General features: G+C 41.6%; 1 protein-coding gene across 3 annotated transcripts in view; it reads left to right on the top strand.

Annotated features, from left to right (window-relative positions):
• MAP3K5 (mitogen-activated protein kinase kinase kinase 5) overlaps positions 1–12,338 on the top strand; it is a 236,862-nt gene that overhangs the window by 154,532 nt on the left and 69,992 nt on the right. The gene's annotated exons all lie outside the window — the stretch shown is intronic.

The following is a 12,338-nucleotide window of genomic DNA, read 5'->3' on the forward strand; positions in this document are numbered from 1 at the left end:
GAGGTAGAGGTTGCAGTGAGCTGAGATTGCACCACTGCACTCCAGACTGGGCTACAGAGTGAGACTTGATATCAAAAAAAAAAGAAAACATTCTTACATTTCTATCCTTTACATTTCATTAAAATAATGTAAAATTTTTGACACAGAATGGCTTCTACAGTATTCTCAACGGACTTTAGATCCTATAGGAAGAATTCAAGCAGACTGGTTTCAAGAATCTTTGCTTAATTTGCCATTGTGCCAGCTGGTGATATTGCTGATGTTTTCCTGGGTGTTCTGTTAGCATCACATGAATGAATGCATGTTTACAGGGATGCTCTGGGCTGGAGGATGCTGAGATCCATCATGGCTCTCCCTCTCCCTGAATGTCCTTTCCTAGCCAGGGCACCTTTCCAATATGAATTATTAAGCCTTAACTTACCTTTTTGTATATTATAACTCTCCATTATATATTTAGTTATATTTCTTAGATGTTTTCAACATTCTTCATTAAAGTTATTTTATCAGCATCCTGCATACTTGATTAAAATGAATTCTTTAATTTTATTACCACAACCTGAACTCAAACTTCAGCCCATGAATAACAAACTAAAAATAATTCCTCCACTTCCCATTCTTTACAGTGGAAACAAGAATAATTACTGTAGAGATCATCATAACACAGTGCTTAAGATTTGTATGCAGAATAATTATTTTCTGATGTTTACCTCAATTGAGGGTAGAATTAAAATCGTTTCAATATTATCTGTCAATTATTCGTGAAGCCTTTGGCTACCTTGGCCCAGAACAAAATAAAAATGTTGGAAAGGTCAGATGATGATGAAATGCTACTTAGTGTTTTTAACTTCAGTTAGGGTGTTGTCAGCAGTCAGCAAACAGTAACTATTAACGTGGTTCTGTAAACTACGAATATGAAACCAATTCCTAGAATTTGAAAAACTTCTTAAAAGCCCAGGAAGATCTGCTGCTTTCTTTCTGATGGGAACAATAAGGTTTATTTGAAGCAGTACAACTGTGGGAGGGATTCAGCCTCTTTCAGGTCACCAGCCCCTTCTTCCTTCTGACTCAAGCTGGATCTACTAAGAACTCCAGGCTGGGGTCAGGAGCCCTGGGTTCTGGTTTTTACTTTGCCAGCAGTCGGTTTCGTAACCCCGGAGAAAGTTCATACTCCTACTGGGCTAAGATGACTTCATTCTTTAAGTTATAGTTGAAAAGAAGATTTTTTTCTTGGGGGCAGTGGGGGTAAGACAGAGCCTCGCTCTGTCACCTAGGCTGGAGTGCAGTGGTGTGATCTTGGCTCCTGCAATCTCCGCCCTCTGGGTTCAAGCAGTTCTTCCACCTCAGCCTCCTGAGTAGCTGGGATTACAGGCACCCACCATCATGTCCAGCTAATTTTATATTTTTAGTAGAGATGGGGTTTCACCATGTTGTCCAGGGTCGTCTTGAACTTCTGACCTCAGGTGATCCACCCGCCTTAGCCTCCCAAAGAGCTGGGATTACAGGCATGAGCCACCACTCTCAACCAATAGCAGGAAGATATTTAACATCCTTTCCTACCTCTAATTTTTTAATAATATTCAAGATTGGTATAAATTGTACAATGTTATTTCAAATATAAGGCAATACCACTTCTCGGAGAAGGATTTTCTGTCTTTTCACAGAAAGAAAATCAATTTCTTTTGATTCAAGGCTGTTTTTTTTTTTTTTTTTTGACTCAAGGATGTATTTTGACATGGAAGGGTCATGAACCCAAATCTTAAGTGATTTAATATGTCATTATTATAATACGTGTATATTGAAATCATCAAACAAATGATCAGAGTTAACCAGCCTAGGTCTCCATTGTTCTTCCTGCCTTCCATGTCTTCAGTAAGAGTAAAGGCATCTACCCGGTAACCCAAGCCAGATAGCTGAGAAACCTCTGCCCAGTCCCCTCTTAATCCCTTATGCCCGTTCTTTCCCGCGGCCCCTTGATTTCATCTTCTCAGTCACTCCCCTGATCTCAGGTCTTCATCCTCTATTGTAGCCTAACCATGTCTCATGCTTTGTCTGTTATCATAAGAGAAATCTCTCATACAGATTTAATCCCATGACTCCCAAATTAAAAACCTTTGATGCTCCTTTTTAAAAAATATTTATTTTTAATACAGAGTCTCTGTCATCCGGGCAGGAGAGGAGTGGTGCAATCTCGGCTTACTGCAACCTCTGCCTCCCGGGTTCAAGCGATTCTCCTGCCTCAGCCTCCTGAGTAGCTGGGACTACAGGCACATGCCACCACACCCAGTTAATTTTTTGTATTTTTAGTAGAGATGGAGTTTCACCATGTTGGCCAGGCTGGCCTTGAACTCCTGACCTCGGGTGATCCACCCGCCTCGGCCTGCGAAAGTGCTGGGATTACAGACGTGAGCCACTGCACCCAGCCAATGCTACTTTTTGTAGACAGAGGTATTTGCACCATCCAACGTTCTCACTCCTCTGGCTGTAATTTCCCCTTTCCTTTCACCCTGTGGTCCAGCAGTGCAAATTGCTTTCCACATTCCAGTCGGCCATGCTTCTCCAGCCTCTGGGCTTGACATGCAGACACCCAACCTTGCAAGCTTTTCTGCGCTGTCCCACTTCGCGACCAGAGCATTATTTTTTCAGATCCAGGTCCTGTATCCTTTTCTCTTTGAATCATTTCTCAACGCCGCTTCTTGCTTTTACTGTTCTCGTGTCATTTTGGCCCACTCCTCTGGCCTAGCTCTTCTCAGTGCATTGTAATCTGGTAGCCTGCACTGGACTGTTAACATTCCATGGCAGGATGGTGGCTTTACGCATTTTTTTTTTTTTTTTTTTTTTCTGAGATGGAGTCTTACTCTGTTGCCAGGCTGGAGTGCAGTGGTGCAATCTTGGCTCACTGCAACCTCCACCTCCCAGGTTCAAGCGATTCTTCTGCTTCAGCCTCCCAGGTAGCTGGGACTACAGGTGTGTACCACCCCGCCCGGCTAATTTTTGTATTTTTAATAGAGATGAGGTTTCTCCATATTGGCCAGGCTGGTCTTGAACTTCTGAGCTTGTGATCCGCCCACCTCGGCCTCCCAAAGTGCTGGGATTACAGATGTGAGCCACTGCACCTGGCCTATGCCCTTTTCAATCACATGACCTCACATGGTGCCAGGTGTTCAAGCAGAAGAGATTCAATCTGAAGGGTTCGAAGCTACGCAGTGACAAAACCAGAGTTGTTTTAATGTTAGGTTGGAGCAATAATGGCAAAAACCACAATTACTTTTGTGTCAACCTAATATCTCAAACTGGGAGGAGAGAGATACGGATGGAAGAAGGCCTTTAATCCATGTAGACTTCTCTGTTTGAGCCCGAGAGGTCAAGTCTTCAGTAAGCTAGGATTGTGCCACTGCAATCCAGCCTTGACAACAGAGTCAGACCTTATCTAAAACAATTTTTGTTTGACTCAAATATCTGGAGAATGATGAAAGACCTTACTATTTTCTTCTCTGATGATTGGCTTCATATACCTTAGCAATTATAGTTTAAAATTTGTTTCAATCAGTTTGGAATCATCACGTAGCAAACTGTTTTTTCTTTTAACATCCTATATCTATTTTTGTACAGATATGAAGCTGAATACCCACAGTTACTTCCCTGACTGAGAAAACACATCACTTATCGTGTCATATGATAGGAGTGTCAATTTGTTATTCATTCATTCATTCTGTTGGAAGTGGGGAAAAGTCTTTTTCCTCTACCAACTTATATTCAGTGGTCAGGGGCCTGCAAATTAACTGACAAAAGACAAACTAAGAGAAGAATAGACAAACTTTATTCTTTTGTTTTGTTTCATTTTTGAGACAGAGTCTCACGCTTTCCCCCAGGCTGGGGTGCAGTGGTGCGATCTCAGCTCATTGCAGCCTCGATCTTTTGGGCTCAAGTGATATTCCCACCTTAGCCTCCTGAGTAGCTGGAACTACAGGTGGGTGACACCACACCTGACTAATTTTTGTATTTTTTGTAGACACAGGGTTTCACCACCTTGCCCAAGCTGGTCTTGAACTTCTGGCCTCAAGCAATCTGCCCGCCTTGGCCTCCAAAAGTGCTGAGATTACAGGTGTGACCCACTGTGCCTAGCCAAAGTGTATTCATGTAGTCAACACTACATCAATGAAAGTGACTTACTCAAAGAATTGGCTTCTTAAACAGCTAGAGTTGAGTGTTTATATATCATATTAGTAAGAAAGAGGCCTAGGACTTTAAGGGAAAGTATATGGCGGGAAAGTAGTGAAATAACAAGTGGGGAGGCTGTGTTTATGCAGTATCTTCTCTAGGTGCAAGTGGTCCATCTCTTCTTTGGCCATTCACCTCCTGGAGAGGAGAGACACGGTGGATATGTTTTAGGAGGCATTGCTTATGTCAGCAAAAGAAGTTTTAGATCAGATTTTTTCCTGCTGCTGCTGTTTGTTCTGATGTTCAGCTTAAAATCATCTTCATCCATATCAGTGGGTCCAGGTGGATCTCACTAACGCACTCACATATTTTTCAAACACCTATTGAATGGAAGGCATGATTCCAGGTGTTGGGGAGATGGAAGAGAACAAAATGGAGAAAAATTCCTGCCCCCAGTGAGCTTACATTCTCTCATCTAAGTCCTAACCAGGCCCAACCCCGCTTAGCTTCCAAGATCAGAAGAGATTGGGCGCACAGGGTGGTATGGCTGTAGACTGAGCTTACTTTCTAATGAGAGACAGGCAATAAACACAAATAAGTAAAATACCGTCTACAGTTTGTTAGATGGTGATCAGTGTTAAGTAGAATAATAATCCACGGAAGGGTTTAGAAAGTTACAGTGTAGGCTGGGCGCAGTGGCTCACGCTTGTAATCCCAGCACTTTGGGAGGCTGAGGCGGGTGGATCACCAGGTCAAGAGATTGAGACTATCCTGGCCAACATGATGAAAGCCTATCTCTACTAAAAATACAAAAATTAGGCAGGCGTGGTGGCACATGCCTGTAGTCCCAGCTACTCAGGAAGCTGAGGAGGACGAATGGCTTGAACTTGGGAGGCAGAGGTTGCAGTGAGCCGAGATTGCACCACTGTGCTCCAGCTGGGCAACAGAGCAAGACTGTCTCAAAAAAAAAAAAAAAAAAAAAGAAGAAGAAAGAAAGAAAGAAAGTTACTGTGTAGCAGGGACATACAATTTCAGACAGGAAGGCCTAAGAGGCTTATTAAGAAGGTAAGATGTAGGCCGAGCATGGTGGCTCACACCTGTGATACCAGCACTTTGGAGGCCGAGGCGGGTGTATCATTTGAGGTCAGGAGTTCAAGACCAACCTGGCCAACATGACAAAACCCCATCTCTACTGAAACCACAAAAATTAGCCCAGCATGGTGGCAAATGCCTGTAATCCCAGCTACTCAGGAGGCTAAAGCAGGCGAATCGCTTGAACCCGAGGCACTCCAGCCTGGGTGAGAGAGTGAGATTCTGTCTCAATAAATAAATAAACAAAAATAAGAAGGTGAGATGTGAGTAAAGATCTGAGGGAGGAGAGATCCATCACACTAGATGTTTGTACCTGCAGTGTTTTGACATTCTATTAATGTTATTAGTTATTAATGTTTTGGCATTTACATATTAAGAAGGCAATACAGACTGAACACTAACAAAGCTGCCATTTGGGTCTTTGAGGTGATTACGCACCTCGTGGTGAAGTCCCCCTGTAAGTGCATGGCGTTTTATAAGGTGGCTGTTTCACTGTAGGCCCCTTGACAGGGCAAAGGCTCAGTGAGTCACCACTTCGTTGTTTGGCCTTGTCAGTGTTCTCTTCCTACACTGATGCTCTTACCACCGCCAGTTTAGATTGTTCTGGACAGACAGCAATAAAGAGATGATTCTAGAAAAATTCCCATGATTGTCTCAAAATGAAGTTCTTGTTTCCCTTAGCAACAACCCGATCTGCTAACCTATTGCCATAGAAATAGAATGCAAAATATATAAGCAGTATAATGTTACCTTTTATTTTTTAAAACCCTCTTTTTCCCCCCCTCCACTCTTTTTTTCCATATTCGTCATTAGCAGACCTTGCCTTCCTCTGTTTGTGGTCCAGGCTCTTGTCTACTGTTTCTGGCCGTTCCATAGATAATTCTCTGTCCTTCTAGGCTGAACCGGTCTCTTGTCTCTTTCAGTTTTCTTTCAAAACTGCCATTTCAATTTCTACCTTTATCTCACAGGAATAGAAAGGGCATGATAAAAAAAAAAAAAAACAAACAAACAAAGATAAAAAAAACAAAGTATCAGTTACCCACAGAGATGGTTTTACTTAAATCACACTGGTCTTTTTACAAGTTCTTTTCATTTTTACTATCACCGTTTTGCTCAGCAGGAGTCAACTTCTATATCTAATAAATCATCTTTTAAAAAATAGTCTTCTGATGCCTTAGATTCCTGAGAGAAATGAAAACTTTAGCAGCCTCATCGAGGTTTATGTATTCTTCACTCTTCCGTATAAGCATACCTGTTGTAGAACTAGACCTGGTGGTATGTACCTGAGTCCCAGCTATTCGGAGGATCACTTGAGCCCAGGAATTTTAGTCTAGACTGGGTAACATAGCAGGATTCTATCACTTTAAAAAAAAATGCCGAGTATGATGGCTCCCACCTGTACTCCCAGCACTTGGGAGACCGAGGCAGAAGGATCATTTGAGCGCAGGAGTTCAAGGCCAGCCTGGCCAACATAGCAACACCCCATCTCTAGAGCAAATATAAAAAAATAGCTGGACATAGTGGTGTACACCTGAAGTCCTAGGTGTTGAGGAGGCTGAAGTGGGAGGATTGCTTGAACCCAGGAGTTCAAGCTTGCTATGAGCTATGATGGTACCACTGCACTCTGGCCGAGGCAACAGAGCAAAGCACTCTCTAAAAAAAGGGAAGACGATTGTAAATATATCTATTGGAAAAATGCTTTCACCCAAAAATAAGCCAATAATGACTCTAAATGTTTTGTTTTAGGGCCTAGCTCTTTTTGTAAAAAAGTTATCACATTTTTCTATAACTTGATTAATTAATTACGCAAATAATTACTGAGCATCTGCTACAAGCCACATGCTAAAACTGGAGATAAAGTAATTAAGGATGAAGTCCCAATTCTCAAAGAGCTCAGTGTCCAGACAAGGATGGCAGAGGCAGCCATAAGATGTTGAAGAGCACTGTCTTCGTCCGTTCAGGCTGCTGTAACAAAATGCCTTAGAACTGGGTAATTTATAAGCAATAGAAATGCATTGCTTACAGTTCTGCAGGCTGAGGAATCCGAGATCAAGGCACCAGCAGGTTCAGTGTCTAGTGAAGGCCTACTTCTTCTAGATGGTACCTTCTGTGTGTGCTTGCATGGCTGAAGGCTCAGCCAGGCTCCCTCAAGCCTCTTTTATAAGGGGACGAATCCCATTCGTGAGGGCTCCAGCCTCATGACCTAATCACCTCCTAAAGGCCCTAACTCTGAATACTATTACATTGCGATTCAGTTTAACATACAGATTTTGAGGGTGCTGAAGAGGGGAGACACAAACGTTCAGACCACAGCAGGCATTTGTGCTGTGCTAAGGAGTTTGGATTTTATCCGGAAAGTAACAAGCTGCCAGTAAAACAGATGCAGTGGCACTGATGTGGCATGCTCACGTGGAACTTTGGACTTTGGAAAGTTCACTATCAACTTGATGGAGAATAAATTGGGAATGGAGCAACCTCTGAACTTTGTTTTGCAGAGAAGTGCTTTTCTTCTCTGCTGCTTCTACAGAGACTCTGAAGCAATCACACTGAGAATAAGGAGGTAACATTGATTTGTGAGATTTTAAAAAGAAAAATCTGAGACCAGTTGGCAATAAAGTGGAAATATGGAGTAAGAGAAGGTAAAAAACAAATTCTAAGAGGACAGTGGCTACCAGATGTCTGCTTGAAAAAGCGAATGGGGCCGGGTGCGGTGGCTCACATCTGTAATCCCAGCACTTTGGGAGGCCGAGGTGAGCAGACGAGGTCAGGAGTTCAAGACCAGCCTGGCCAACAGGGCAAAACCCCATCTCTACTAAAAAAAATCCCGAAAATTAGCCAGGTGGCATGGTGACGCGTGCCTGTAATCCCAGCTACTTGGGAGGCTGAGGCAGGAGAAGTGCTTGAACTTGGGAGGCAGAGGTTGCAGTGAGCTGAGATCATGCCACTGCACTGTAGCCTGGGCATCAGAGCAAGACTGTCAGGAAGGAGGGAAGGAAGGAGGGAGGGAGGGAGGGAGGAAGGGATAGAAAGAAAGAAAGAGAAAGAAAGAAAGGAGAGAGAGAAAGAGATATACTGTAATATCTTTACAATACTGGTGTTTGGAAACAGAACTAATAATCACCCTGTAAGCTCTTATTCTATGATAGGGTTTCCCTAAAGCGTAGGTAGTAGAGACGATACAAAATCTAGAATCTTACAAGCTGGTTTCAAACCACAACTCTCACATATTTTCACTGGAAAAAAATCATTTCTGATCATTTGTAAATTGAAAGTAATCAGAAACCTACTGTGACACACAGGCTTATTATGATAGTCAACTGAGGTGGGTTATTGAAAGTTGTTGTTGTTTTTTTTTTTCCTTTTAAGTTATAAAGCATTGTAGTATAAAATGGTGGTGGTACTGGATTCAGTGTATAGGTTTCTAATTCTTTGAGAGGGCACATTGGCAAAGTTGAGCATCTTTAGTGACGGTCCCTGTCCTACCTCCTGCTGGCTGGGTCCCGCTGGTAGAATTCCAGCGTGGCAGGCACAGCATAGTAGAAGTCTAGACCACAGGAATTGGGTATGGAGACTTGGGCTCCTTCAGGTGGCATTGTTTGGCTTATGCTTCCTGCCTCCTCACTGGAGTCCAGTTTTAACTGTGAGTTAGGGCACGTTGCTAAATGATCCCTGCTGCCTGTTCCTTCACTCTGACAACCTACCTGGTCATCTGCTCTGGACCAAGACAGTCTTCAGCTTTACATTAGGCAGCCAGGATAGGGCTATTCTCTAATGTGTCACTGGATACTCGGCAGTGGGTGAGTAGTCATCTCCCTTCCAGAGCTTGGCCCCTGTCCTGAGCCAGAGAAGGGTCTATGCTAAGGAGGTCAGTGCCCACTCTGGCTCTGGCATTGTATTGGCCATAATTTTCCCCAAAAGACACTACCAGACTATCTTCTATAAGGGCTTGGAAACATGTTGGAAACAAATAACCTGGAGCTGGTAAGGACATGCCCCACTTCACTCCCATCCTCTCAAGTCATGCATGTGTACCTAGGATTTTGCAGAGTGCTCTAATGAGCTACCTTTGTGGGTAATGTGTCCTTTTATGATCTTTTTGTCTTTCGTATTTTGTGATTTCCCTATATCATATCTGAGTGAATTTATTTTTCCTATTTAGGGCTGAATTTCTAGAAGCTGTATTCAATTCTCTTTCAAATCTGTCTGGCCATTTTTAGAATGTCTTAACTTCTTTTCATTTTGAAATATCTTATTTTGTATCTTTTTGTTAAATGTACATATTTTATAACTATATTCCATCATTTCTGATTTAATGAAGTCTTGAGAATTGATATTTGTCATATGTTTTCACTGATGCTGAATTGTTTCCTTATATATTTTATATTTTTTTGGATTGTGAGTTTAATGTTAGTGGTGCGTTATCAGTAAGAATTCTGCATAGCAAGCTTCAAGGGGGTATGCCATTAAAATGTTTTTGCTTTGTTTCCACCAAGCACTCCAGGGACATCCCAGGCTCAAGAGCAATTATGAGTATTCAATAAGTGTTAATCTGAAGTTCAAACAGCACCAGGATCAGCAATGGTTGAAAGTGTTTAGAGAAGACCTGTTTTTGCTCATCCAGAGCTCAGTCTTAAAACAAACCAGCTTTCTTTTTGTTTCACAGTGTAGTGGGCTGACTTTTCTAATCTACCCTTCCATCGAGGACCTGGTTTTGTGTGTTTCTGCTCTTTGCCTGGCATAGGACATTAGGCTATATTTCCTCTCCCTTCCTGGGCATTAAGACCCAAGCCCCAGGTGAGAGGTCAGCAAAGTATGGCCCTAGGATCAAATCCAGCTCACTGTTTATCTTGATAAATAAAGCTTTAGAGGAACACAAGCACATCCCTTTGTTTATAGATCAGCTGGGCTGTTTTCATATCACAATGGCAGAATTGAGTAGTTGCTACAGAGAGTATTTGGCCCTCAAAGCTAAAACATTCACTATCTGACCTTTCACACACACACACACAAAATATGCAAACTCCGGCTCTAGATTAACGAAACTGAAAATACTGCCTTCATCCCCACCCTCTGGGCTGCAAAGTTCTGTTGATTACCTGATAGTATTCCTTTCCTCTTCATTTCTAGCTTCTACCGTCACCTTTACTCTTAGTGAGACATTTAAAAGTATGTCTGTTTTATTTCACGTATATATTTTTAGTGGGAAGATTTTCAGGTATCTGGTCTACCATCTTGAAAATCCAGAGCCTCTCTTCTGCTGTCTTGGTAGCAATATGTTATTCTTTTTCTGTTTCCTTGACTTGGCCATTAAACTTATTCACGTTAAATTTTTATTTTCAAATGGAATTTTTTAAGGCCATGAAATTTTTCATCTACCTAACTCCACGTCTGTGGTATTTGATAAATAATGCTTTTCTTTTCATTTAAAAAATGATCGTGTAATTCCCATGGCCATTTCCTTTTTAACCCATTGGTTATTTTAAAATAAAGTAAAATATGGTTTTGACTATCATATTTTTGGTCTTCTGTGCTCAAAGATCATGGTCTTTATGATATCAGTGCTTTGGAATTTGTTGAAATTTTTCTTTGTTGTCTAATATGTGATCCATTATAATATATTTTTTAAATATGCATGAAAGGAATTTGTATCAGGGTGCAGAGCTCTCTCTGTATATGTTATATCAAACTTGTTCATTGTGCCATTAGAGTCTCTTTTTAAAAATCTGTCTGCTATATATATTCTTTTGTAAAAGAGTTCTGTTAAAATCTATTGTGGTTGATATTTGTGTATTTTTCTTTGAAATGTTATCAGCTCTGCTTTATATTTCAAGGCTTTGATGTTAAAAAGCATAAAAATTCATGATCATTGCGCTCTTCATAGATTTCTCATCAGTATTAATGTTAAGTTGGTTGGCTTATACATGTTAGAAATCTTTTTTTTTTTTTTGCCCCTTTCAGACAGAGTCTCACTGTGTTGTCTAGGTTGGAGTGCAGTGGCACGATCTCAGCGCACTGCAACCTCTGTCTCCCGGGTTCAACTGATTCTCCTGCCTCAGCTTCCTGAGTAGCTGGGATTACAGGCATGCACCACCACACCCAGCTAATTTTTGTATTTTCAGTAGAGACGGGATTTTGCCATGTTGGCCAGGCTGGTCTCAAACTCCTGACCTCAGGTGATCCACCCGCCTCAGCCTCTCAAAATGTTGGGATTACAGGCACGAGTCACTGGGCCTGGCCAGAAATCATTTTTTTAATGGCCGACTCAGACCCCACTATGAGTTGAAGCTAACTGTGGGCTGCCAGTTTTAAAATCCAGTAAAATGTAGACTATAGGAAAAGCTTGTTCTATTGTTCTCTCCTGGGGGTCTGTAGTTTTACGCTGGGTTTTTACAGGGACATACCTTGACCATTTGATGGCCCTAAATCCTTTAGTTCCAGTCCAACAGAAAGGATGTGACTTTGGGGTGATGCCTCCAGATCTGAGGAGGTCTCTACTGAATCCTTTCTGTAGATCCAGTTTTCTATATTTGACTGACACACTTGAAAGACTGGAGTTTAGAGCTATAGATATTTCCTTTCTGCATCAGAGATCAAAATTTACCTCCATTTTTCATTTTTTAAAAAATGTTTTTGGGTCTTTGGGCATGAAGGTGGGGGCAAAGTAAAATAATCCTTACTCTATCATCAGCAACTGGTAAGATGTTAAAATTTTCTTCTTACCTAAAGCCTTTTAGTGGTTTTATTCTCCTGGCAGTGTGAAATGCTTTAACAACTTCAAAAGCTGAATAACAAAAGGAAGATTAATTAGACGTGATAGACACTATTAGATGTTGATGCCAGTTATACACAGTTTCATTGATCTCCAGAATCAATGAAAAACAGGACTGAGTGGGTAAAAGCATCTGTATGGCTCTAGAGAAGCACTTCTATGACGTTAACTACGTAATCCGCACTGTATCTGTAACAGTTGTGAAAACATCAACACAGTATCTGCTTTACATTGGGAGCGTTTATTTGTTCATTCTTGAAGCTGCTTCTTAGAACTTCAGCCTGGTAATGCCATCTGATAAGGAATAATGCTCTTGGGG

The sequence above is a fragment of the Saimiri boliviensis genome, chromosome 4 (genome assembly GCF_048565385.1).
Source record: "Saimiri boliviensis isolate mSaiBol1 chromosome 4, mSaiBol1.pri, whole genome shotgun sequence".
In the NCBI taxonomy this organism is placed as follows: domain Eukaryota; kingdom Metazoa; phylum Chordata; class Mammalia; order Primates; family Cebidae; genus Saimiri; species Saimiri boliviensis.